The 26,957-nt window shown below is 40.3% G+C and overlaps 1 protein-coding gene across 1 annotated transcript in view; it reads left to right on the forward strand.

Annotated features, from left to right (window-relative positions):
• The window catches only part of LOC145406634 (organic anion transporter 3-like), a 79,712-nt gene that overhangs the window by 15,739 nt on the left and 37,016 nt on the right, over window positions 1–26,957 (forward strand). The gene's annotated exons all lie outside the window — the stretch shown is intronic.

Consider the following 26,957-nt stretch of genomic DNA (forward strand, 5'->3'; position numbering starts at 1 on the left):
AGTTAAATAACACAGCTACAAGATGTTGTCTAAATGCAAAAGCCTCACAGATTGCTAACTCATGTCTGAATAGTTGTCTGAAGTACATCGCGTCCTAAAAAACTCATTTTGTGACGGAGAGAAGAAACCATTTTCCTCTTGATTCCAATCGATCCTCATGCTAATAATCTTCTCAAACAGTTTGCACTCACAAGATGTCAAACAGATGGAACGATATTTAGACACATTAGAATGATCCTTATTTGCCTTAGGAAACGGAAGGACCATACCCATCTTCCAATTAGTGGAGGCTATACCTTCATCCCATATTCTATTATAAAGATCTAATAAAACAACAAAATCACAGAATAAGGAATGTCCTCAGGTCCAGGAGCAGAGTCACTACACTGATGAAGAGATGCAGGCAGTTCACGGAGGGGAAAGAAAGCATTGTAAGGTTCTCTTCCACAAGACAGAGAGGAAATACCTACCTTTTCCTTTTGACACCAGAGACAGCTAAATGGCTTGGAGGAATCTGATTGAGATGCATTGTAAAAGTGCTCCGCCAGGGTGAAGCTATCTCAAAAGCGTTGGATACAAAAGATCCCTGAATTTTAAGTGCCGAGGGAGGAGAAGGTGAATACATGCCTGTTATTTTCTTCACCTTCTTCCAGACCAGTGGCAAAGCGGTAGATGGAGTGACACACTAGACATGGGTTCTCCACGAAGTGTGACGTAAGTTTTTCAGAACCCACCGATAACGGACACAAGCTTTCTTACACTAAATTAAATATAAAGATAACATATTTATTCCTCCTATATCTCCCACTAACTGCTTTGTAGACACTCCTAGCCAAAGCACACTCCTCATTCCACCAAGGCACAGGTCTGCAAAACATTGCGTACACCCGAAGAATAGAAGAATGACCAGCCTGAATTACAGTAGATGTGAAATATTGCTCTGGATCAACACTCTGAAAGTCAGGAACACTCCAGTTAAGGCTACAGCGTTCTGCAGGCTCTGCCCAGTCAGCCTTACCCAGACACCAGCGAGGGACACGCTCTACCGGTGCCGAAGTTGCATACCTTAACCACAATAGGGCAATGATCACTACCACGCGAGTCAGGCAAAATCTCTCACGAAAAGTCCAACGAACAATGAGGGGAAGCCAAGGTACGATCAATAACAGACACAGCATCAGTTTGTACGTGAAAATGCATCGGGTCGCCCGTAATCAGAAGAGCCAGCTCTAAATCCTCAACCAAAGATGCCAAGAGATCCCCGCGGGAATTACAGAGACTAACACTCCACAAAGCACGACGCCCATTTAGGTCACCTAGATGAACAAATGGCCTAGGAAGTTGACAAATAAGATGGTCCAGACTGACTCGTGAGACAGGTATAGTAGGAGATAAATAAGGCAACAGAATATGTAACTCCTCTCCAGGTCTAGCTGATCAGCCACAGCCCGTAGGGAAGGGGTGGGGACGACCAGACAGAGATAGAAGGGAATGGAATATCTGTGTGACACAGAATTGCACAGCCACCTCTAAAACCACAGTCCACAATTAGTGGTGAGTGGAAAGCTGTACGAGAGCATCCTCCAGCCATAGTTCTCTGAAAGCAAACACGGAAGGGGTGGAACTCAGACAGGTGCAGTTGAAGTTCCTCCCGATCAACTCTAAAACCCCTACAGTTTCACTCCAGAGAACGTTTACTGGACAAGACATAGCTGATTGCCTTAACTCTTTAGTGGGAGGGATACTTGACCCGTCAGGACGAAGAACGTTTGATGGAGGCCGTACAGGCTGTTTAATAGGACGGGTCTGTTTTTATCAGAGCAAGCTGGATTGGCTCTAGGAGCCGGTAGAATAGAGCTGGGTCCCGTAGCATTGTTGGAGGAAGAGGTAGATGGAGCAATAACGCCCACCCCAGCGACCTCCATCTCTTTCATGGGAGAAGAACTTTCAGAAGCGGTGGTGTTAAGTTGCCCTTGGCTGGCTTCCGTGGCAGAATTTATCTGTGGGTCTGGATGCCCCGAGCGACTCTGAGGACCCCCTACCACGTTGTCGTTCGATGGAAGAATCAGTTTGAGCAGCAGTCATAGAGTCGGTAGGAAAGGAATGCTATATACAATCGTGAAGACTTTTCTTGACAAACTAAGTGCGTCTATTCAGACGTTCTTTCAGCTTTTCTACCTCATAAATCATTTTTTCACTACCATATATACACTTCTGCTTCTCGTTTAACTTCCCATAATTTATTTCATCAAACTCCCTTCATTCTGTAGGTTTGTATCTGTCTTTCTTTGGCATGATGAACAGTACTTACTACTGACCCTCCACTGGGAGCTGTCCAAGAAAGACTTCCTAACTGTACTGTCCTGAATGGAGTATTTATGCATGTTTGTTTATAAATGGCACAGCATGAATACCTCTATAGGCTACCCTGGTTCACCATCTTGTGCACATGCCTCAGCATACATATTTACAGTATGGTTAGATAAATCTCTGATAAAACAATAATGCATATTGCTGTGCAACATTCAGTATATCACTGTATATCCTCTACTATACTCTACGTAAAAATAAACACCTGCTTGATTGTTACCTTCCAAAAAATTTTTAATACTGCACAGCATAATTATTAATAGTATTTTAACAAGTATCAATAGAATGTCTTCACCTTAGTTTTCATCGTCCTTGTACTGTATCTTTCAATATGCATTACAGTACTGAAGGAAGTAACAGTTCAGTGTTGTACTGTACATATTATTTTCTAAACACTAAAATGTATGAAAATAATATAACCAGAAAAAAATATATATACTGTGAATGCTTGTAAAACATGGGTTTTATTCAGGTTTTATTATATAAATTTTTTTTTTTATATAAAATCCACGCGGACTGAGTAAAAAACAAAAATTTAACCAACCCTGCATTGGATACGTTGCACGAGGTTCAGTTATGTTTAATTGCTGTAAGAGAACTCTTTCAAAACTTAGTGTAACTGCAGATATATTGTAATGTGGAGAAAGTACCAAGTTCCACTTAAATCGGGTCATTAATAACAAAGACACTGACATTATTCCGGGACCTCAGAGCACTGAAGCACCCTGTGTTTTAGATACTACAAATATAGAGTTGTGAAAGCCTTAATCTTCTAGACTTCCTGTGGAATGCAAAGCTCTTCTTATGTTACAATTACAGTACGGTTCTTCTGTGCCCTATTCATGACATATACTGAACATCTGTGTGAATGTGTGAACTCACCCATATAATGTTTATAAACTAATATTACATACACCCGCGTCTGGGAGTAGACTGTAGCACCAGTCGAACAGGGCGGTACTCCCGATGTGGATGGCAAGCTGGTGACAGGGAAAGCTGGAGCTTCCGTTTCACCAGATCTCAGGACTCGTTGCAGAACATTTTTGATATTTTCATATAAACAGAAAGTAGGCCAGCGTACTCTCACATTCCTCTACCTCCAACTGTTTACACCATACTACACGCACATCAGACATCACACGTTCTGTTTCCATCCCCCCTCAGTAATGGCTGTTGCGGTATTAAGAGCAAATTCGGTGGTACCTTGGACTGTCACCACCGGCAAAGCAGTACTGGCTGCACAGGGCCCTCCTGGTCGTAATCAAGCCACTATGCTGCCAGTGACTGTTGCAACCAAAGATCATGCTCGTTAGCGAAGTGCTGAGTCGGCCTTATGTTATACTGACGTCCGTGGTCTTAGTACCAGTCTGAATTCTGCTTACTTCTTCCTCTAATCTGTATCACCTCTAGCCGTATTCCTCACAGAAACCCAAATCTCTCCCTCTACTGGCTTATTCCCACTTAGTTTTGCTGGTTACCATCTCACAAACTTCCGTATCAAAGGTAGCACCTATTGTTGTATTAAATCTGAATATGCAGTTGTCACTATCTTGAACTTCGCTTAACAGATTTTGACTACTCATCATACAACTAAATTACCTAAATATAACCAAATATATCTGTATAGTTTATTGCTCTCCCAGTGCCTCTTCAGAACTCAAGGTACAGTATTTGACCCCATATCCATACAGTTGACCAACTTTAATCTCATCTTTATCACCAAAATTGCCTTTTTGGGTGATTTTAACGTCCATAATGTAGAATGGTATTTGCATTCTGCCGGGGTTAATGATACAGGTTGAGAATGTGAGCTGTTTGCAGAATCGTAATCGGTAAAACAAACATCCAGAATACCAGATAATCCTGACCCTAACGCCGATCTCTTGGAGCTATTCCTGACAAATAACCCAGATCAATACAGGATAGAGGCACTGTCACCACTTGGATCCTCCGACCACAATCTCATCAAAGCCTTATTAGTCAGTTGCCCCAAACCTCCCCGTTCTTAACCTGTCGGGGTGACCAGATGGCACTTTGATAGGGCAGACTGAGATGGATTTAGAAATTATCTTGCTGATTTTCCGTGGCAGGCTTTCATCTCCACTGACTTTAATTCTGCCCAGTCCCACATTAATGACTTAATACAAGCTGGTATGGGATTGTTCATACCGTCCACAATTTACTAAAAGATCAGACTCCCCAAAATAGTTTGACAGCAATTGTGCCTGAGTAACGACCCAAAAGTCCTTTGCGTATAACTTTTACTTAAAATGAAAAACAACCGAATCCCTAAATCAATTTAAAATGGCTAGAAACTACACAATAGCAGTAATCTTCACAACCAAGCATCCAAACTATTAAATAATCCTAATGACAATAGAATATTCTGGTCAAGTCTCAGTTCTTTCAGTAATAACTTTAAAGTCATCATCCATCTTCTCACTAAAATCTTGTGATGGTAACGTAATGAATGAACCGCGTGGAGAAGTGAACATCCTTGCCATGATGCGTACTAGAAATTCTACCTTAAAGGAAGTTAGTCAGAACGTCCCTAGAACTTGACTCTCCCGAAATTGCTCCACTAAAGATACAAACTAGATACATAAAATCCATCCCAGACAATTTACCAACTAACAAAACTCCAGGTCCAGATGGAATACCTCCAACCGTTTTGAAAAAGTGTTCCCCAGAACTTGCTCCTGTTCTAACTAAATTATTCGTACTATGCATACGTAACTTCCCAATCCCTGATTCTTGGAAAGAAGCCAATATCCACACTGTTCTGAAGAAAGGAAAATCCTCTGACCCCTTTGATTACAGACCAATAGCTGTCACATCTTCTTTTGGTGAAGTATTTGAGATTGTAGTTAATAAGTACATTGTTAAACATCGTGAATCCAACGCTTAATTACTGATAGTCAGCATGGTTTTACCATGAAAGATTCATTGGTGATATACTCATTCTCTTGACTCATACTATCAATCAGTCAACTGACCATCATGGAGGAACCCATGCAGTAGCCTTTGACATCTCTAAAGCTTTTGATAAAGTTTGGCACCGTTCCCTGCAATCCAAACTCCCTTGCTATTGCCAATCAACTTTTGTTCAACTAATTTCCTCATATCTCAGCGATAGAAAGAAAGAAGTAAAAGTTAATGATGTATAATCCAGTTTCCACTTGATTCAAGCTGGCGTGCCACATGGATCAGTCCTGGCTCCGACCCTATTGCTAATTCATATTAATGATCTCTTATATATCACTCATAATCTCATTCACTCATATGCAGATGACTCAACGCTTCACAGTTCCTTTACATTTAAAACACCCATTCACAAATTTGATATCTTTAACCCCAAATCATTACTGCAATCTCCATAAATCAAAATTTATCTAAGATCACTGAATGGGGACAATATAACACTATCTTATTTAATTCCAGTAAAACCAGATATAAACGGTCACTAATAGACAAGACAGATTTTGCCTGATTCCTAGATTACCTCCAATGCAAACAATATTCCTACCTTTAAAAGTCTTGAAATGCTCTATGTTTCACTTGACAATACCGTTGGTTGGACCTATCGTATTAGATCATTTGCTAACACCACTTAAAGGAAACTTGGATTATTGTATAGAATCCATAACTTCTTCACCAACGAGCAGTTGGCTATAATTTACAAGTTATGTGCGCTATCAGCTGGAATATTGCTATCCTTGTGCGCAGATGTGGAGAGGTTGCATTAAAACAATTTGACAAAAAATCAGAACATAGCTATATGAATAATTAATAACCCTGCAATTACCAATGAACTACCTTCCCTACAAGCGAGTAGGAATGTTGCCTCTCTTGCATTATTTTACAGGTACTTATATGGCAAATGCTCAGACGAAGTTGCATCCATTATGCCACCTCTCCACGGATTCCCCCTTGCTGCACGGGCATCTGGTGGCGCTCATGACTGAACTGTCGCGCTACCATATTGCAGAACTTCTGCCTGTTAGAACTCCTTTATTCCCCGAAGTGTTTGTCTTTGGAACTCGTTTCTCCAGAATACTTCCCCTCCCCCATAAACTTCAACCTACAGCAGTTCAGTTCCAACTGTTACAGATTTTTAATGAACGGAAGACACCTGTAACCTGATGTATGGATTATTTTATTTTATTTAATTTGCTTTTCTTTCCTCTGTTCATCTTTTATTAAGAAAATTAATAGTAGAGATATACATCGCATGTGGTGTCTACTGTACTGTCCACTGCTGGAGTGTTGTAGAATCTATTCCGCTTACTCCTTGGTACTGTGCATTCCTTATGAGCGCACCAGACAATAACTGGAGTTGCAATGGACACTACAGTAAACAGCCAGTAGGCAACTATTTAAAAATGTCGAACCTTTTGATAACATGCAGTCTTTTTAGCGCTTTGCAAACATCTTCACAAAATGATATGCCGATGGCTACAACTTCAGTGTACCCCTGAATCTGCGCTTGATTTCATTGCAGAGCAGAACTCTTGCAACAATTTGGCGGCTGAATGCACAGGCCAACGCAGCGACATCTGTGTCAGGAGGCTTAATCAGGATATTTTCATGTCGTTCGTGCTACGTGGCTGGGATGGTACAGAAACTGGGTTTCGACCTCTTCTTGTGATATACAAAGCCCATCAATTCGACTGCATTCAACAGTGCCGTTTGGTTCTGCAAGCACATAGCACTGCTTGCCATGGGTCATAATGCAGGGCTCCAGAGTCCTGGCTGCATAGTTTGAGTTTTGTCACTTCTGGACAGGAAAATTGCTAAGCTGGTCGTGTTGTCATTATCATTGATGGAACTTTTTCCACTGAACTGGACACTATAGGCTTGTCAAACAGAGTCATCATCTGCTGGACTCTTTATGTCCGACGAATGGCTCATAGTGGGTTCTTGAGTGATAACAGAGAACATTATTTTTTAGTACCAGATCAGTACTGATTAGCTGTAGAATGTCATTCTCACCAGCTGCTAGATGTTGCTAGCCATTTCACAAAATATCTTAGGTATGTGCATTCATAATGGCTTGCAGCAATGCCATCTCATTCAAGATTCAAACTGCTGGAAGAGGAATACTCTCTGTTGGGTAATTTTGTTTATCCACAATGTGCAGAAGTGCAACACTGACAGTCTTGATGGGTGCATCATCAGGGGTGGCCTGGCTGACTCGGGGTTCAAAAAATTTTGTTGCTCAAAATAACTCCACCAAGGATGTACGAATGACCAAAAAATTTTATATAATAGGTCCCGTGTACTAAATGGCAAAGTACCGTGAAAATCAAATTGCAGGGGAAGGGGTTTGCGTTAAAAAAAAATCTAGATCTGGTCAATGAATTGTTTGGTATGACACAATTATGTCAAGAGAAATGGGAGTATTGAGGAATGTATGTTCAGTGCATAGAATGGATTGGATAAGCCTAATGAAATAATTAAGGTAAGAGGCTGTTGATAGTAGGTCAAGAGAAGGGTGTAACCCGATGATATACCGTAGTTATATGAAGGGAATGGACGTAAATAAGATCGTGAACGGATATCTATAAATGTATTGGAAGACCAGAGGAAGTCAAGCAAGTGGATGAATATGATGAGTGAGAGAAAACGAGCAATAAAAGATAAGGATAGAATGGCAGAATGAAGCAAGGATATGAAATCCATGTTTAACACACACTGTGTGTGTGTGTGTGTGTGTGTGTGTGTGTGTGTGTGTGTAATTCACCGAGTCGGTCAGGATCACTTGATGGTCGTGATCGTCAGCTTTTACCCTCCCGTAAGGGAGCTGAGAGTTCTTATAGTCCGATCTAAGGGCAAGGCTGTGACCTTTACACACGCACACACCCGTTCCCTTGCTCAAGGGGGACAGTAACCACCCACTTCGTCAGTGAAACTTTTTCGCAACCTAAGCGAGGCGCGAACTCCCGTCTACCAGATGGGAAGCGAGAACGTTACCACTGAGTCAGCGAGCGGTGTGTGTGTGTGTGTGTGTGTTGTTACGGAACAGCGAAAGATAATGTACACTTTAAGTGAGAATACTAAAAATCACTACTGTCCCGTAAAGTTCCAGGTTCAAAACAAAAGAGTTAGGTAAAATTACAAGTTAAAGTTTAATGCTCAAACTAACAACAAAACATTCAGGACTCATAAGGATAATGTAATGGCAAAAAAACAGGTTAAATATATGGTTAACTGCAATAGCCTCTATTAACACGAAATTAGCAAGAGTAAATTTACCTAAGTCAGCCCTGATAAAATGAAAATACACTGGGTAATTGTCAGTTAATGCAAGATAAATTATTACAGATACAAACTATTATGAACAATGGCTAACAATAAGAACCTTACATGAATTACAAAAACCTCACTAGGCCTACAAATTAACAACTTATGCTATACAGTACAAGAATAAAATGCAATAACACTTATACTCAAATTACACAGCTGCTAGATGGTTGGAGACTTCCTGAGCACTCACAATAATAACTGTACAGGGGAGGACAGAGATGTGAACAAAATGAGGAGTAGATCTAAGTGGCAATTAATGTAGAGACTGAGCTCATTATATAGGGGCCGGCAGAGCTTGATACAACTTGTAAGAAGGACGCGCAAATGAAGCCAGAGGGGACAAAGAGTTGACAATCCTGCTCTGAACAACAGAAAGAACGACTTACTCTACTATAAGGGAGGAGGGGGGGAGTGAGGTAGAACACGCTCGTGATCAAACATGCAGCATAATGTACGTTAGAATTACACAAAGGATGATGAAATCATAGGCTATGTAACACCTCCCCACAAAGAAAAAGAAATTTACAAAGGAAGTTTCTTATTACTCTAAAACAATCTGTCAAAAGTCTAGATAAGCAATCTGCAATAACATTTTCTTTCCCCTTGACATGCTGTATGTCTAATGAATACTCTTGAAGAAGTAGACTCCATCTTGTCAATCTCTGATTTTTATTTTTAAACTTACTAAGGAATTTCAGTGGGTTATGATCGGTATAAATGACTATGGGGTCAAAACCAGAACACAAATAAAATGAAAAATGCTGTAAACCCAAAATCAAGGCCAAAAGCTCTTTCTCAATAGTTGAGTAGTTCTTTTGAGGTGGATTGAACTTCTTACTGTAATAAGATACAGGGTGTTCAATACCCTGATCATCCTCTTGCAGCAAAACAGCCCCAGCTCCTGTATCACTTGCATCAACAGCCATCTTAAAAGGCTTAGCAAAATTTGGAGTAGCGAGCACGGGCTGACTTAATAGGATAGCTTTAAGTTTGTTGAAAGAGGATTCACAGTTATCGGTCCAGACAAATTTAACTCCCTTTTTCAGTAGGTCTGTAGGTGGTGATACAAGAATTGAAAAGTTAAGAACAAATCTCCTGTAATAACCTACCATTCCCAAAAATCTTTGTAGCTCTTTCCTACTTTTAGGTCTGGGATGATCACTTATAACTTGAACCTTAGCTCCTGGTGGTGCAACATGTCCATCACCAATTACATACCCAAGGTACTGAACTTTAGCTTGACCAAACTCACACTTTGATAAATTAGCTACAAGATTAGACTGAACCAAACGCTCAAGAAATTTACTGACATGGCATAGGTGATCTTTCCAGTTGTCACTGAAGATTAATACATCATCAATATAAACAACACACCCTGCCAAACCCTCTGTTACAACATTCATGAGCTTCTGAAATGTGGCTGGTGCATTCTTCATACCATATAGCATTACAGAACATGCAAAAGTCTTTCCTAGTGTTACAAAACATGAGATCTCCCTAGCACGTTCAGTCATAGGTACTTGCCAGTATCCCTTTAACAAATCAAACTTACTTATGTACCTAGCCTTTCCGATCTTGTCTATGCAATCTTCCACGCGAGGGAGAGGGTGTCTGTTTTGGTTATCTGATTAACACGTCAGTAGTCGATGCAAAGCCGCTGTGACCCACCTGGCTTAGGGACTAGAGTGACAGGAGAACTCCACTCGCTCTGACAGGGCTCAATCATCTTGTGGTCCAACAGGTAGCCAAGCTCCTTCTGGATGAGAGGAACTTTCACTGGGTTCACACGGTAAGGAGGCAGTTTAATTGGCTTTGCGTCTCCAACATCGACATCATGCATCAACACAGTGGTTCTTCCTGGAGTGGCACGGAACACTTGCGGGTATTCCTGCAGTAATGCCGAGAACTCCTGCCTTTCCTTGGGAGGTAGATGAGAAAGCTTAATCTGGAGATCATTCATGATATCAGGATTCTTCCCCAAACTATCACTCAGGCTCATACTGCATGGGAGAGCTTCACTTGCAGACTCGGGTGGAACAGCTACAGTGCAGACTGGATTATTTTCGTCCCGCCTGTGATATAACTTTAGCATGTTGATGCGACATAGTTGCTTGTTCTTTCTACGATCTAGTGTGGCGATGACATAGTTGACATCACTGAGTTTCTTCTCCACGAAATAAGGACCACTAAACTTGGCTTGAAGAGGTTGCCCATGTACCGGTAGCAGAATCAAAACCTAATCTCCTGGCTGAAAGTGGCGTAACCTGGACTTCTTATCATACCAAGTCTTCATCTTCTCCTGAGCAGCTCCTAAATTCTCTCTCGCCAGCTGTAAAGCAGTGGACAGCCGTTCTTTGAACTTCATCACATACTCCAGCAGGTTGACGTCATCTTCCTCCGACAGCCAGCATTCCTTGAGTAACTTAAGGGGTCCTCTTACTTCATGGCCAAACAGTAGTTCAAAAGGTGAGAAGCCCAGTGATTCATTTGGAGATTCTCTTGCAGCAAACACAACGAATGGAAGACCTTTATCCCAGTCTTTCTGATGTTCCAAACAGTATTTCTTGAGCATCGATTTGAGTGTTTGATGATATCTCTCCAACGCTCCTTGGGTCTGGGGATGGTAAGCTGAAGACGTGATCTGGGTGATGCCCAACTCTTTCAGAGACTGCCTGAAAACATTTGACATGAAATTACTTCCCTGGTCTGACTGTACCTCCTTGGGCAGACCAAACTTTGTGAAGAACCCTAGCATTTCCTTAACCACGTTCTTTGCTGAGATATTTCTAAGTGGAATGGCTTCAGGATAATGAGTAGCCATATCAATCAGGGTCAACACATAAGAAAATCCTGAAGAAGTCTTAGGAAGAGGGCCCACAATATCCACCAACACACGGGTGAATGGCGCCTCAAAAGGAGGAATGGGAACTAGAGGTGCAACCTTTTCGGTCTGATTACACTTCCCCACAACTTGACAGGTGTGACAAGACTTACAATACCAGGAAACATCCCTGAAGATACCTGGCCAGTAGAAGTGTTTCAAAATGCGTGCCACAGTCTTCCTCACTCCAAGGTGTCCTGCCAAACTGGAATCATGAGCCACTCTAATGATATCCTGCCTACAAACACGAGGGATGACAACTTGATGTACAACCTCCCATTCACAGTCGGCTGATGCTGTTGGGGGTCTCCACTTCCTCATAAGTACTCCTGACTTTACATAATAACAAGTAGAAGCACCGGCTGACTCTTCTTCACTGTAAGCAGAGTTAGCTAGACCTTTCAACTCAGGGTCAGCAACCTGCAACTCAACCAACTCTTGACGAGACAAATTATCAACACTACGGGGTACTGCCTCATCTGGTGAGTGGTCCAAATTAGCAAGAAAAGTGTCAGCTAGGATAACATCATCATCATCATTATCCTCTAAATCACCAGTAACTTTAGAATTAGCCCTAGTGACAGCACATGCAGGGAACACATCAGGGACATCACAATCCCGGGTCGCAGCCACTGGCTCACTAGACAACTGAGGAGCTGGACACACTTGACTTCCACCAATATCATTTCCAAGTAAGAAAGTTACACCTGACATTGGGAGTGTCTCAACCAACCCAACCATAACAGAACCATTAACAAAACCAGACTCTAAATTCACTCTGCACAGAGGGACAGAGAAGTAATTATTCCCTACACCTTGTAAGATTACAGTTTCGTCAGAGGAATTAACATTAGAGCCTAGAACACTGGTCAGCATAAGGGATTGGCAAGCACCTGTATCACGATATATTTTAACTGATTTCCTGTCATTACCGTCCAGAGGACTGACAAAACCATCAGACAGGAAATTAGCACATGAACTCTTGAGAGTGTCTCCCACGTTACTGCTCAAAAGAGGAGCTCCATCATGAGAATTTAATTTACCCCTCAAAGCAGGTTCAGTTAACTCAGTTAAAGAATTCTGGGAACTCTCAAGGGTGGACACTAGACCAATTGACTGAATATTTAAAGACTCCTTTTTGTTCACATCACGCTGTCTCCTGAAACATTTCTCCGTAGTATGACCAAGCTTACTACAATAAGTACATTTCTATCTATCTATCTATTGCCAGACGCCTCAATCCCGTTTGGGGTGGCCACAAACAAATCGCCTCCAAGTCGCCCTGTCCCCCGCCATTTCACTCCCCTGCTCCCAACTCACACCCCCCTCTCTCATATACCTCTCCACCCCATCTCTCCATCTCATCCTCGGTCTCCTCCTCCCTCTTTCCCCCTCCACCTCACTCACATACACTCTCTTCGTCAGTCTTTGACCCTCCATCCTCTCCACATGGCCAAACCACCTCAGTGTGTTCCTCATAACACTTCCTATCACATCCATATCAACACCACAACGCTCCTTTATATCCTCATTCGTCAGCCAGTCTCTCCATGTGACTCCACAGGCTCCTCTTAAATAACTCATTTCCACGGCTCTCACTCTTGTCTTGTGTCCTTCCAACAACGTACATTTACTTTTCTGAAATCTAGAGGTGAAGCTGGTATTTACTTCCTGAGAAACATCATCTTTATTCTCTTTCCTGTTACCTGTACTCTGAGTAGAGGCAACGTACTTACTCTTAGCTTTCCCTTTTTCTTTAGAATATCTCTTGTGAGTGAGAACATATTCATCAGCTAAAACTGCAGCATCAGACAAATTATCTATTCTTTTCTCATCAAGATATAGGCTTACATCTTTATAAATACACCTCTTGAAGTCTTCCAGCAAAATCATCTGCTTAAATTTACCAAAATCAGAATCCACATTCTTAGAATTTAACCACTGCTGTAACAGATCTTCTTTGATTTTTGCATACTCAACATGGGATTGCTTATCTTGCTTGTACGTTGTCCTAAATTTTACTCTATAGGCTTCAGGAACAAGCTCATAGGCCTTAAGAATCAAGCTCTTAACTACATCATAAATATCAGATTGATCCTGAGGCAAAGATGCACAAGTTACTTGAGCTTTACCGGTGAGAACAGTTTGACGGAATACTGGCCAATACTTTTTTGGCCAATTAAAACCTGTAGCTACCCTCTCAAACAACTGAAAATACTTTGTTAAATCAGATTCATTAAAAGGAGGGACAAGTTTAACATTTTTAGCCACATCAAAATCATCAGAGCTAGATGATCCAGTTCCACCTTATTTCATGCGATACTCATGGTCTGCCTGAATCCTAGCAATTTCAACTTGTGCCTCAGCCTCCTTAGCACGAGCCTGAAACTCAGCCTCCTTAGCATGAGACTCCGCCTCCTTAGCCTGAGACTCAGCCTCCTTAGCACGTGCTTGAAATTCAGCTTCCTTCACACGAGCCTCCTGCAGGGCTAGCTGTAACTTAGCTATTTCAATCTGCGTTTGCTCATTTGGAGGAGTTACATTAAACAAGCTTTCATTAATCATGTGAACAATTTGATCTTTAGAATGATGAGAGCGAACAACAATTCACAATTGTTGAGCAACAAGCTTAAGTTCATTCTTTGTTCTGTTTTCTACATCACACACTGTTTGCACATTTGACAAAAAAACTTTGGCTTCATCAAGTGTAGTAATAGTAGACATCATGAATAAATCACAGTCACAAAATATCGAGCAATATCCTTATGATAATATCCTGAATATCCTGATAAGAGGTCGCCAAATTTATGTTACGGAACAGCGAAAGATAATGTACACTTTAAGTGAGAATACTAAAAATCACTACTGTCCCGTAAAGTTCCAGGTTCAAAACAAAAGAGTTAGGTAAAATTACAAGTTAAAGTTTAATGCTCAAACTAACAACAAAACATTCAGGACTCATAAGGATAATGTAATGGCAAAAAAACAGGTTAAATATATGGTTAACTGCAATAGCCTCTATTAACACGAAATTAGCAAGAGTAAATTTACCTAAGTCAGCCCTGATAAAATGAAAATACACTGGGTAATTGTCAGTTAATGCAAGATAAATTATTACAGATACAAACTATTATGAACAATGGCTAACAATAAGAACCTTACATGAATTACAAAAACCTCAATAGGCCTACAAATTAACAACTTATGCTATACAGTACAAGAACAAAATGCAATAACACTTATACTCAAATTACACAGCTGCTAGATGGTTGGAGACTTCCTGAGCACTCACAATAATAACTGTACAGGGGAGGACAGAGATGTGAACAAAATGAGGAGTAGATCTAAGTGGCAATTAATGTAGAGACTGAGCTCATTATATAGGGGCCGGCAGAGCTTGATACAACTTGTAAGAAGGACGCGCAAATGAAGCCAGAGGGGACAAAGAGTTGACAATCCTGCTCTGAACAACAGAAAGAACGACTTACTCTACTATAAGGGAGGAGGGGGGGAGTGAGGTAGAACACGCTCCTGATCAAACATGCAGCATAATATACGTTAGAATTACACAAAGGATGATGAAATCATAGGCTATGTAACAGTGTGTGTGTGTGAAGCCCGCTAATAGTTTAAAAAATTAGATGTTTCTGTTTGTAAGGTCAACTTTTTTTTTCTTTTTTTTAATCCGTATCTACAGTAGAAAGAAACAAAAATGCGTTTGAGAGGTAGAAACAAACCTGCAAAGACACGAATTATTAAGATCCACACATCCATTTGGTCATATATATATATATATATATATATATATATATATATATATATATATATATATATATATATACTATATATATATATATATATATATATATATATATATATATATATATATATATATATATGTATATATATATATATATATATATATATATATATATATATATATATATGTATCTATATCCATTACTGTCTATCTACCAATCTATCTATCTATCTATCTATCTATCTATATATTGTGTGTGTGTGTGTGTGTGTGTGTGTGTGTGTGTACGTATACAGGGTGTTGCAGAAATGCTTTTCGTAATTTTCAGAATGAACAGATCAGTCGATAATAATTGTACTCCTCTATATGATGGTTTGAGCAAATTTGCATAAGTTCCCAGATATTACACAGAATAACCATTGTCTAATTTTAATAAACGAAAACTCAAATGGGTGTAGATGATAAATCCAATACAGCTCCACAAAAAATGCCTTAGAATAAGATATTAAAATAAAACCTGAACTTGCAGCAGAAGACCGAGCTGCTTCATGACTTTGAAACCGGATGAAGATTCACCAAGTGAAGCCGACGTGTGAAGGGGAGAGACGGACCGGTCCGTTCGACAGATTATCGCCCTGTACCCCTGCACAAAGACACTGTCCGTGTTAAAAGACATCGAGTTAAGAAGAAATACCGGACATGGAGCCATACACATTTGCTGAGTACACTGACATGCTGTTTATTTTAGGTGCATCGGAAGGAAATGCAGCCGAAGCAGCAAGGTTGTATGCCGAACTGTATGCCAACCGCAGGCTGCCATCTCGGCCTACATTCCTCGCTGTTAAAGACGACTGCGGGAAAACGGCACACTGACTCCACACAGAGTAGACAGTGGAAGGCAACGTGACATTCAGCTACTCATGCAGAAGATGATATTCTTGATGTCATTGCAGTAGACCCATCTACAAGCACTCGTCGACTTGCTGCAAGATTTGGTACGGATCGTTCAACTGTATGGAGGATTTTACGCAGACATGGGCTGCACCCATACCATCACCAAAACATCCATGCTTTGAGTGAACGTGATTATCTCCCACGAGTGGTGTTCTGTCTCTGGTTCCTTAGTCAACAGAGAGATAACAATACATCTGCACTGGTATTGTTTGCTGATGAGGCTACATACACAAATAAAGGCATTGTAAACTTGCATAATACACACACATTAGCAGAGGCAAATTCACATCCGTCATCAAGTAGGGGAAATCAGGAACGTTTTTCTATCAATGTTTGGGCCGGTTTCTTGGTGATCATTTAACTGCACCTTTTCTGCTACCTGAACGACTTACGGGCAATGAGTACACCAGGTTCCGTCAGGAGGATTTTCCAATGCTGCTTGAGGATGTGCCACTCCGAACTCTTATTCAAATGTGGTACATGCATGACCGGGGTCCAGCTCACTTCTCACGTGTTAAGAGGGTTTACCTTAGTGGTCGGTATCCTGACAAGTGGATAGGGTGTGGTGGTCCCGTCGCCTGGCCACCTAGATCACCTGAGCTAACTCCACTTGGCTTTTATATTGGGGTCACTTGCAGAGCAGGGTGTATGCAGCACAAATCAACACTATTGAGGAACTGTGGCGCCGAGTTCAAAATGCTTCCAGGGAAGCAAGAAACACATCAGGGATATTTGAACGTGTGCGAGACTCTGGTGCGCCGTGCCCAAGCCTATATTAACGAGGGAGGGAGAAACTTTGCTCGCCTTTTTGTAAATAACAGATGCTAGACAATTAATATCAATAAAATAAATGAGGTGATGGTAATTTGGTCGTGTTCATCCCTTAGACTTTACTCTTCAATCAGAAATGTGTAATATCTCGGTACGTATAGGCAAATTCTCTCTAACCACCATATAGAAAGGTACAGTTATTATTGCTAGATCTGTTCATTTTGAAATTTACGAAAGGCATTTCTACAGCACCCTGTATATATCAGTAGAGGGGTGGCGTGCGGTCCTAACGGACCCAGGTTTAAATCCCTGCTGGGGCAGGGAACAGTTTAAGGATTTGATTTTCATTAAATCAGGCTTTACTGATCTACCAGAAGACCCGCCGACATGTAAAAATACCCCCGCTAATACCAATACACCAGTCCTGTATGAGACAGCCCTAGCATGTATTCAATATGGACGGTGGGTGTTAGCGCCGAAGTGGTGACATGTAGAGGTGTATGGTATGTAGGAGGACTGCTGGGCCTTGATAGCAGTCTGTGGAGCCTATGCCCAGAGTCGGACACATATATATATATATATATATATATATATATATATATATATATATATATATATATATATATATATATCTGTCTGTCCGTCTGTCTGTCTGTCTATCTATCTATCTACAGATTGACAGATACATACAGACAGACAGACATGGATATAATCGTATGTAATAAGATTTTTCTTCTTGCATTGGCCGTCTGCATTCGTATTTGTTATATGGATAGTTGTGAGTAAATAATGCAAATGTAACATGTAAATTTTCACATTAAAAGGCAGTTCCAAAAATCATACCAGAAAGAGACAGACTGTTCTAGAAAACCGCCACAACTCCCACACACTCGACCCGCTGCTACTCATCAAACAAACACACGACCTATTTCTCCTAAAGCAGCAACAACCAAGTCACTGCACAATATAATACACAGATCTAACACCAGACTTGTGCAGTAGCTGAAACAATCGATGCACAATAAATAACAAAAAATCAGCAGTGTTTTAGCGTAGGTGTAAACAGTTGCTGCATACAAATCTATCACTTCTTTCTACAACTGCTTTTTCTCAGTGTATGACAAAATTAATCCACATTACTCCCATTGTTTTCCAGCAGCTGCAGTCACAGTTATTATTTAATTCAACAAACATATACACGGCCAAAGTTCACCGGCAGCTGCAGCCTCTTGTATAGTCTTTCGAAAAAGTTAACCACCATCAATGTGAAGTAGTTGCAGCCACAGCTATACAGTGCTAGAATTAAATCTGTTAACGTTGATCCAAAGATTGTGCAACCCCGACAATTAAAAAGAAAAAAAAAATCTATCTCCAGTGGTGTAATGTAACTACAGGTTCTGGTGTACAGTATACTAACTGACAAGTCTACCACCAATGTTTTTCAACGGTATACATTATAAAGGCCAACATATCTACAATACTTTCAGTACCTTTTAACAAGTATGATAATCAAATCTACAACCAATTTTTAAAACCATTTGTAACCCCAACAATATTATTTAAGAACAAACATTTCTACCTGTGCAGTACAGTACCAACTAAATCTGCCAACATCACACCCAGCTGCTGGAGATGTACGCTGTTGCCCAGTATACCCTAATTACCAACAAAGTTGTCCAGTATCTGAAACAACTGCAACAGATTATAATGGCAAACGAATCCACCGCCAATGTTCGTTAATGGTTGCAACTGCGGATATTGAGTATAAATACTGTACAAATTAATGTATGGTACTAGCAATTTTTTCCAGCCACTGTAACCAGTCCTACATAATAAACTGACAAATACTACCAAAGTTCTTCAATTGTTTGACTAATACCACATATAACAAAGAAATATACCACCTCTGCTGTAAAGTAGTTGCAGCCACTCTGCCACAGCAAAGCAAAGTAAAAATAAAATTAGCTAAGGCCGATCTGAATTAATATGAATAAAATAATACGTTAAATGAAAATGACCACCAATCCTGTTCAGTAGCCGCACCCGCTGGCATCCACTCTAAAACTGAAATCTACAATACACCTAATTTTCTCCTCTACCTGCAACCACTGTCATTGGTTATTATTGCCAAAAAATACACGACTAAACATCCCAGCAACTACAACCACAGTTATACAGTGTAACACCAAGGCTCTTACTAATATTTTTGAACACACTGACTTCATACACTACAGCAGAAAAACAAACACACTAACCTGCAGTACTAAAAGTGTTCCCCTGTGGTTGTAACCTTCGCGACATACATAATAAGAAACAAATATACCTCCAATGAACGTAAATCTCTGCAACCGCGTTTAACAGACAAACGAAAGTACCACGAATGTTTTCCGGTAGCCGTAACCACTGCTATACACTATAATAGCAAACAAGTCAACCACCAATAATTTCTAGTAGCTGCAAACGCTGGTGTACAGAATGAAAGAAGAAAAAAAAATAATCAACAGAGGAACATTCTCCTTATGTACTTGCAACTCCCGCTACATTGTGTTAAAAAGTAAGCGGTGACTTGGTGTAGGAGGATACCATATGTTTTCTCTCAGAGACTTTAATGGAGATGTGGCAAACAATAAATAACCGAAGAATTTTATATAAAACATTACAGCAGCAGAACCGTTGTAGTAGTCAGGCCAGGATAGGCTCATAGAGAAATGGTGGACACAAGTCATCCGAAAGCGTTACACTATAAGGGGAAGTAAAGAGCGCTATGAGAGGAAGGGTGAAGGGTAAAGCAGCAGTTGATGGAGGTATCACAGTTGATCTTGTTAAGGATGCAGATGACTTTGCATTAAACGAACTAAAAGAGCTGTTTACGAAAAGTTTAGAAGCCAAAGCTGCGCCGAAGTTTTGGAAGAATGCACTCTGCTCCAGAAAAAGGGTGAAAACAAAAACAAAAACAAAAGAACTTCCGTCCAATTAGTTTCCTACCTTATATGCAAACCAGCCAGTAGAACAGGCAGAATTTTAAAATGGTTATTGGACAATAGACCATATTCTAGTTATTAATCGGGTGACTGAGAAGACCTCAGAATATAAGAAACGTTTGTGCATGGCATTTGTTGCTTATGAGAAAGTATTTGATTCAGTTGAAGCAGCAGCAGTGATGAGAGCAATTCGAGGACAAGGTGTAGAAGAAACTTATGTTAAAGTACAAAAGATATCTGTAGAGATATCATGGCCATCATAAAACTCCATAAGGACAGCCAGAAAATGCCAGTTAAGAAAGATGTTAGACAAAGGGACAGTCTCACCCAAGATATTCACTACATGCCTAAAGGACGTTTTCTGACATCTAGATTGAGATGACAAAGGAATTAACTTAGATGGAGAGCAACAGAACTATGGTATCTTAGATCTGCAGACGACATAATTATTCTTTTTTGCTGCGAATCAGGGGAAGAACTACAGGAAATAATAGGTGATCTGAACAGGGAGAGTCTGAAGGTAGGCTTGAAAATGAATATGAAAAAGACGAAGATTATGTTCAAGAGACATGTTTGTTCCCGTCCAGTAAGAGTAGTTGAACCAGAATGTGTCGAGGAATACATATATCAAGGGCAGACAGTTCAAGCAGACCTACTCCATCACAATAAAATCAAGCGAAGAATGGGAATGGGATGGAAGGCTGTTGGCAATGTAAATGGGTACAAGAAAGATGTGCAAATGCCATATTGCCAAAAGAGACGGCTATATAATCAATGTCCTTCCTTCCTGTTCTAACTTATGGGTCAGAAATATGGAGTGTAAAAGAATTCTTGGAAAGTAACGTAGGAATACTCAGAGAGGAATGGGAAGAATCATGGTAAAGGTCACATAGAGAGATAAAAAGAGAGCTTCATGGAGAAGGAACAGACAGAGTATATAACCATTACAATAAAAAAAAAAAAAAGCATAAATGGATGTTAGATCATGTCCTTCGTAGAACAGATAACACATGGACAGACAGAGTTACTCAGTGGCTGCCCAGAGATGGAGTGAGGGGAAAATGCAGACACAGGACGATATGTTGAGACGAGATTCAAAGATTTGCTAGAATTAGATGGAACAGGTTAACAGCCTGTCACAGTGAAGAAAGACGAGAGAGGTCTTTGTCCTGCAATGGACTGACAAAGGTTGATGGTGATGATGAACAGATAATTTTGTTTAACACTGTGTAACTACGGTTGCAACTACTTGAGAGGGATTGTACTCTCTATATTATTTTTATACTGTGCACCACAGTTTGCAGCCATTGGAGAATATTGCTGGTTGATTTATTAGTTATTATGCTGTATGGCAATGGTCGCATCTACTGGAGTGCATTCATAATATTTTGTGTCTTTTATACTGCGCTACGGGGTAGCAACTATTTACCTTAGTTAGAGGTATATTTTTTCCCTAATATTGTATGCACTAATGGCTGTAGCTTCTGGATAACACAGGTAGTACTGCAAGAAAATGTTTGTTTTTACACTGTAACCTACCAGTAAAATGCCTTTGTCAGCGAGGTATAAGCGAGGCCATTTAAATCCGAAAGCATTGAAATGTCTCCTTACACCCCAAGGATGCCTAGAGTATATTGATGGCTATTTACCTACCAAGTTTTATGCCTTTACGACACACTGTCTGGCCTGCGGCCCTCATATGAAGATTTTTGACATGCTGTGCTTAGCGCGTGTCACGTGCCATGTGCACTGCCAGGGTGTGATGAAACCTGTCAAAAACATATCTTTAAGAACTGGTCTCTGATATGGTGCAAACCACACAGTGATTGGCCCTGTGGTTGCTGAGATATAAGTTTCTCAAAAGCATTACGGTTGGGCTGGGTCGGGCTGGTTGCTCATGTGTGGGAAAATGCCACTACTGGACGAGAGACTCGCGAGGGCTTCGCCCTCGCCTGTAATAAAAATCCATGTAGTAGTTCTAAAATACTTGATGTTATACTGTATAGGTGGTTGCAACTCCTGGAGAACTTTGATCACAGATTTTTTTTTTTTCCATTAAGAACAGCAGCGGTTGTAGGTAGTGGAGGAAATGTGTTGTACTGTTGATTAGCTTAACCCGAGATGTCCCATCGACGTATGGGTACGTTGCAACATTTTGCATTTGCCAGTCCCGATGACGTACTGGTACGTTGTGCAATTGCAAGGTCCCTAATTTGCACAATTTTCAATTTTTGCGCGGGATTTTTCGTACGTATACACGAGACACCTTCCTCCATTCCTCTACAAGATGCCAAGCAGGGACAATGCCTTACACTGCATAACCTCCCCCCTCCCCCCCCGCACGCCATTTTCTCGGCAATTCACCTGTTACCAGTGACCTGGCCAATAAAGACATTCAGGGCCAGAGTGATTCCCCAATCGATGACAATATGGAGGACAAATTTTACATAGCATTAGAGGAAGAAACAGTCAGAAATGATGATCAGGTAATGTGGCAAAAGGTCAGGTATGGTGATGAGTTAGTGAGTGAAACAGTGCTTATAATGCCTATATTACTGTTTGAAAACCAATATACTCTCGTACTACATATAAATTCGTACCAAGTAAATAAACAAATACCGTTTATGAATGGTGTGACAGCAGCGGGTGCAGCTTACTGTACAGCACTTGTGGTAGATTTTCATATACTGTATTGCCTTGTTCAAATTAACTCTGATAATTGTTGGTTGATTTGAATCTTATCTAGCTATCTAGCTTAACAGTGGCTACAGCTGCTTTACAAGAGGAGATATATTTGTTTGCAAAACACCATAGCAGTTACTGAAGGACTTATTGTAGATATGTTAATATATTGTGTAGCCCTGATTGCAGTAGCTGGAGGAAACTGGTAGTACTTTATATTATCCAAACTACTCATAACGGTGATTGTAACCATTATAAAAGATTGGTGGTAGAAATGTTTGTTATTATGCCGTTTATCATTTTTTCTGCCACTGAACAACTTTGGTGGTAGAGTAGGATGTGTTGTGCTGTATTTTACCTTTCCAGCAGGTAGACAGAATGGCAGATTTTGTTGTTATTGTACCGCATAATGGTAAAATTCTTATGCAATATTGTATTGCAACTGGTTTAGATAAATTGCTTGGCAGTAGATTATTTCATTTTAACAGTGTAGCAATGAGTGCAGGTACGTGAGGAGAGTGGTTGTTTCAAACGACAGCTATGCAGCATAACCAAAAATCTAACCAGTATGCACACTCATAACTAAAATGTATAATAATAATAATAACAAAACACGACCAACTTTCCCCATTGGCTAAAACTACAATATATTAGTAGTATAGCATAGTATAGTAGTCAGAAAAAAGTATCTCTTATGTCGTGAAGTACTGTAGCTGCAACAACTGCTATTAAAGTTTACTAACAAACAAATCTTTCAGTTTTGTAGTGAAGCAAACGCAAACACTGCCATGAAGCTGATTAAGAAAGAAATCTATCGCAAATGATGTAAAGTATTTGTAGCTGGGAACTTATACAGTTTAATACCAACAAATTTACCACTGGCGTTGTGCGGTAACTGCAACATCTGCTACGCAGCATAGTAACCAGTGCTGTGTAGTAGATGCACCCACTCCTGTACGGTATAAAGCCAAAGTAATCAACAGTGCTATTAGTCATCTCCAGTAGCGCAACCACTGCTTACCTGTATTACAGCAAATTCACAGCCACAGTTTGCAGTAGCGGGATCCACAGTTAAACAGTGTACAAACAAATCTGCCACTAATGTTCGTGAACCACTACATCGACAGCTATACATGATGAAAAGAAACATACCCACGGTACTACCAACGCTCTCCAGTAGCTGTAACCAGTGCTCCCTGGTTTAATAAACCAGTTTATCCCAGTGACCGAAAATGGTTGTAACCACGACAGCTGTTGTTTTTGTTGTTGCAGCTCCAGGCTAATCATGTTGTGATCCCAAGGGGCCGCAGAAACGCGGCGACTTCTAAAGCTTGCTTCCAGAGGTCTTTTGTTGAGGTTACGTTGAAAGACTGTCTGTGTTCTGTTGTAGTGCCACACATTTGATATTCATGTATGTGTTTAGTAGTACTGTAATTTTAAGTTAGATAGGGTGTAACTTGAATATTAGTTTATAAGTTCCTACGCTAAGTAGTAATTCATATATTAATGATTAATGTAGGGTTAACTATTTTTACATGTATGTATTTCTGTATCTATGCAGTGGGTGATGTAATTGTAGATGTTGAGCTATGGGAATTCCCCGTCTCGTAGAGTAACGAATAACATGCGCGCAGCTTTTCTTGTCGTTGTTGGGCGCCAAGTTTAAACCTTAAACAGAATAATGATGAATATACAATTCTTTCCGTAACCTAGTTGTGAAATGTTTGCTAACGAAGCTGCTAGAACAAGTATGTAAGATTAGCAGTCCAAAAGGCCTAAATAATGTCATTTGTGAGGATTTAAAGTTCCGTTTATCTTGGCCGTCACTAGATGGCATGAGCTGCTCTCAGATTCAAATTGAGATAGTGATAGAATCAGTATCTAAATTAAGTAAGGAATAAATCCCAAATTTTCCCCAATTCAATCAAAAGTCCTGGCGTCATGGGTACACTGCTAAATAAATTGTAAAGAGAATTGAAACCCACCATATTTCAAAAACACCATCTCATTTGACTTGAGCAGTGGCATTGCTAGCATGCCCACCAGAGTCGCTCGAGCCCCAGTCATCGTATCTAATGGACGTTCGTTTAGGTGAGTCGTCCACATTTCTTCTTCCTCCCCCTCTTTTTCTTTGTTTAATCCTTACTTATTATGGACTATATGAAGTAATATTGTTGAGAGTTTAACGTAGAGTCACTCGAGCCCCAGTCATCGTATCTAGTGGACGTTCGTTTAGTTCCCCAGACACCGGCGACGTCCGTGTGAGCACGACGTTATTCCCATAGTATTGCCCGTAGACTTTTACACTTACACTTACACTACCCATGAGTTATTTTACAAACCGAAAGTAGTTGATATGTTATTAATGATCCTATCAAGTGAACTTTTTTTTGTAGATAAGGAATAGAAATATAAAAGTGATATGTTCTGTAACGGAAAGGTGAAATTCAAATTCATTAACTGTTCTCTTCCTTTAAAATTAATTTATTAGGAAAAAATAATCAGGAGCGTGGAAGGGAACTTAGTGATTGTGAGCAATAATGTGATATTTGAATTGTACCTCGAGGCTAAACAAGCCCGAGTGATTGGGTGTTCCTGGTGATTACATTTCTTTTTTTTTAATTATTCCTCGAGGCTAGACAAGCCCGAGAGGTTATGTATTTCTAGTGACTATATAACATTGTTGATGATGAACTGTAAATAATACTGACTTGATGTGGGAATCGAGAAAATTACATGAGGAGAATATATTATATGGGTGAAAGATGAACACAAATAACCATTCTTATTGGTTCGAGGCTATGCCAGCCCGAACAGACAATTCATACCCGTAAAAAAAGTGTCCCTGTCTTGAGGCCATTGTTGAGCCCAAGAGTAACGGCCAAAAAGAAAGTAAAGTACAACAACTCCATACCTCGCGTGTATCAAATTGTTTCGTCTGGTAATAATGTTAGAGGAATGATCACCCAAAAAACCTTGGTAACATATACAATCGTCTCTTATACTAAAAAGGGTCATGTAATTAAAAATGTTTTTGTGGAAGTTAACAGAATTATTGGAGTAGAGTAAAGAATATATCATTCTCTTTTCTTTATTAGTATACCTAATCAAGGAAATTATGTCCTCAAGCCAAATTCACTCCCCTTCCAATTCAAGATTCCTTCGCTGAGGGAACGACAACCACCTGTGGTACTGACTAAATCTAAGCTCGGCCAAAAACTGTAAACGCTACCACAATATTTCATAAATATTTACCATAAACTGTTATACTAAGTCGAGTACCACTTGTATATCCATGGATGAGTGGATCAGTACCCACAACAGGTAAGAATATAAATACTACTATCATTACACTGGTGAATACCGGTGAGATAACATTACCAGCTTTACACTGATGAACAATAACAGTGGGGATAAAAATTCTTATCTTTACACTGGTGTCAACTGGTGGGATAATATTTATATTATTACACTGGTGGCAGCGGTGGGATAAAAATTCTTACCATTACACTGTGTTCCAACAGTGTGGTGTATGTGGCGGGTATGTGTCCTGTGGTGTGAGGGGCTGCACTGCAATATGGGCAAAGTGAACTGTTTATGAGCTTATTATGTATTGCTAACGCAGCAGTGAAGGGTGGTGGCTGCGTCGCAGTCTGAGTATGTATGTTGCAGTACGTATGTCTTACTGGGTAGGGTAGTTTAAGCGAGGTGGATGTCCGGTGGTGTTCTTGAAGGACACTGTTTGGCTTTGGTGGCAGTGTGTTTATGTCTGTTCTTTTAAACTGCAGTGTTGGGTGTTCGAGGAGGATAGTGGTAAGATACAACGATGTTGTGCGGCTTTTCGTTTTATGTTGTGTGTGGACAGGGAGTAATGCAACATAGTTTTTAAGACTGGGATGGGTCTTGAACTGAAGCAATGAAATGTGTGCCACTCATATTCATTTGATCTTTGACTGGGACTAGTTTTGCTTCTTGATGATGCAATCCGTATTTGTAGTTTTGGTGCATCCTATTAATACTCCTAAGGATGTGTTTTTGTGTTTTTAAAAACCTCTCCATTTTTGTGTTGGTAAGGTTGGGGCCCAGCTTAGGCTAGCGTTGTGCGTAAATGTACCCGCTGTGATCCACTCTAAACAAGTCTATCGTACAACACATTTCCTCCGGCAGCTGCAACCACTGCTATTATAAGTACAAGTAAATAAACGACCTGAGATCCCAAGCATCTGCAACCACAGTTATACAGTATAATATC

This window comes from Coenobita brevimanus, chromosome 71, assembly GCF_032717465.1.
Source record: "Coenobita brevimanus isolate Jiangsu-jjx chromosome 71, ASM3271746v2, whole genome shotgun sequence".
In the NCBI taxonomy this organism is placed as follows: Eukaryota; Metazoa; Arthropoda; class Malacostraca; order Decapoda; family Coenobitidae; genus Coenobita; species Coenobita brevimanus.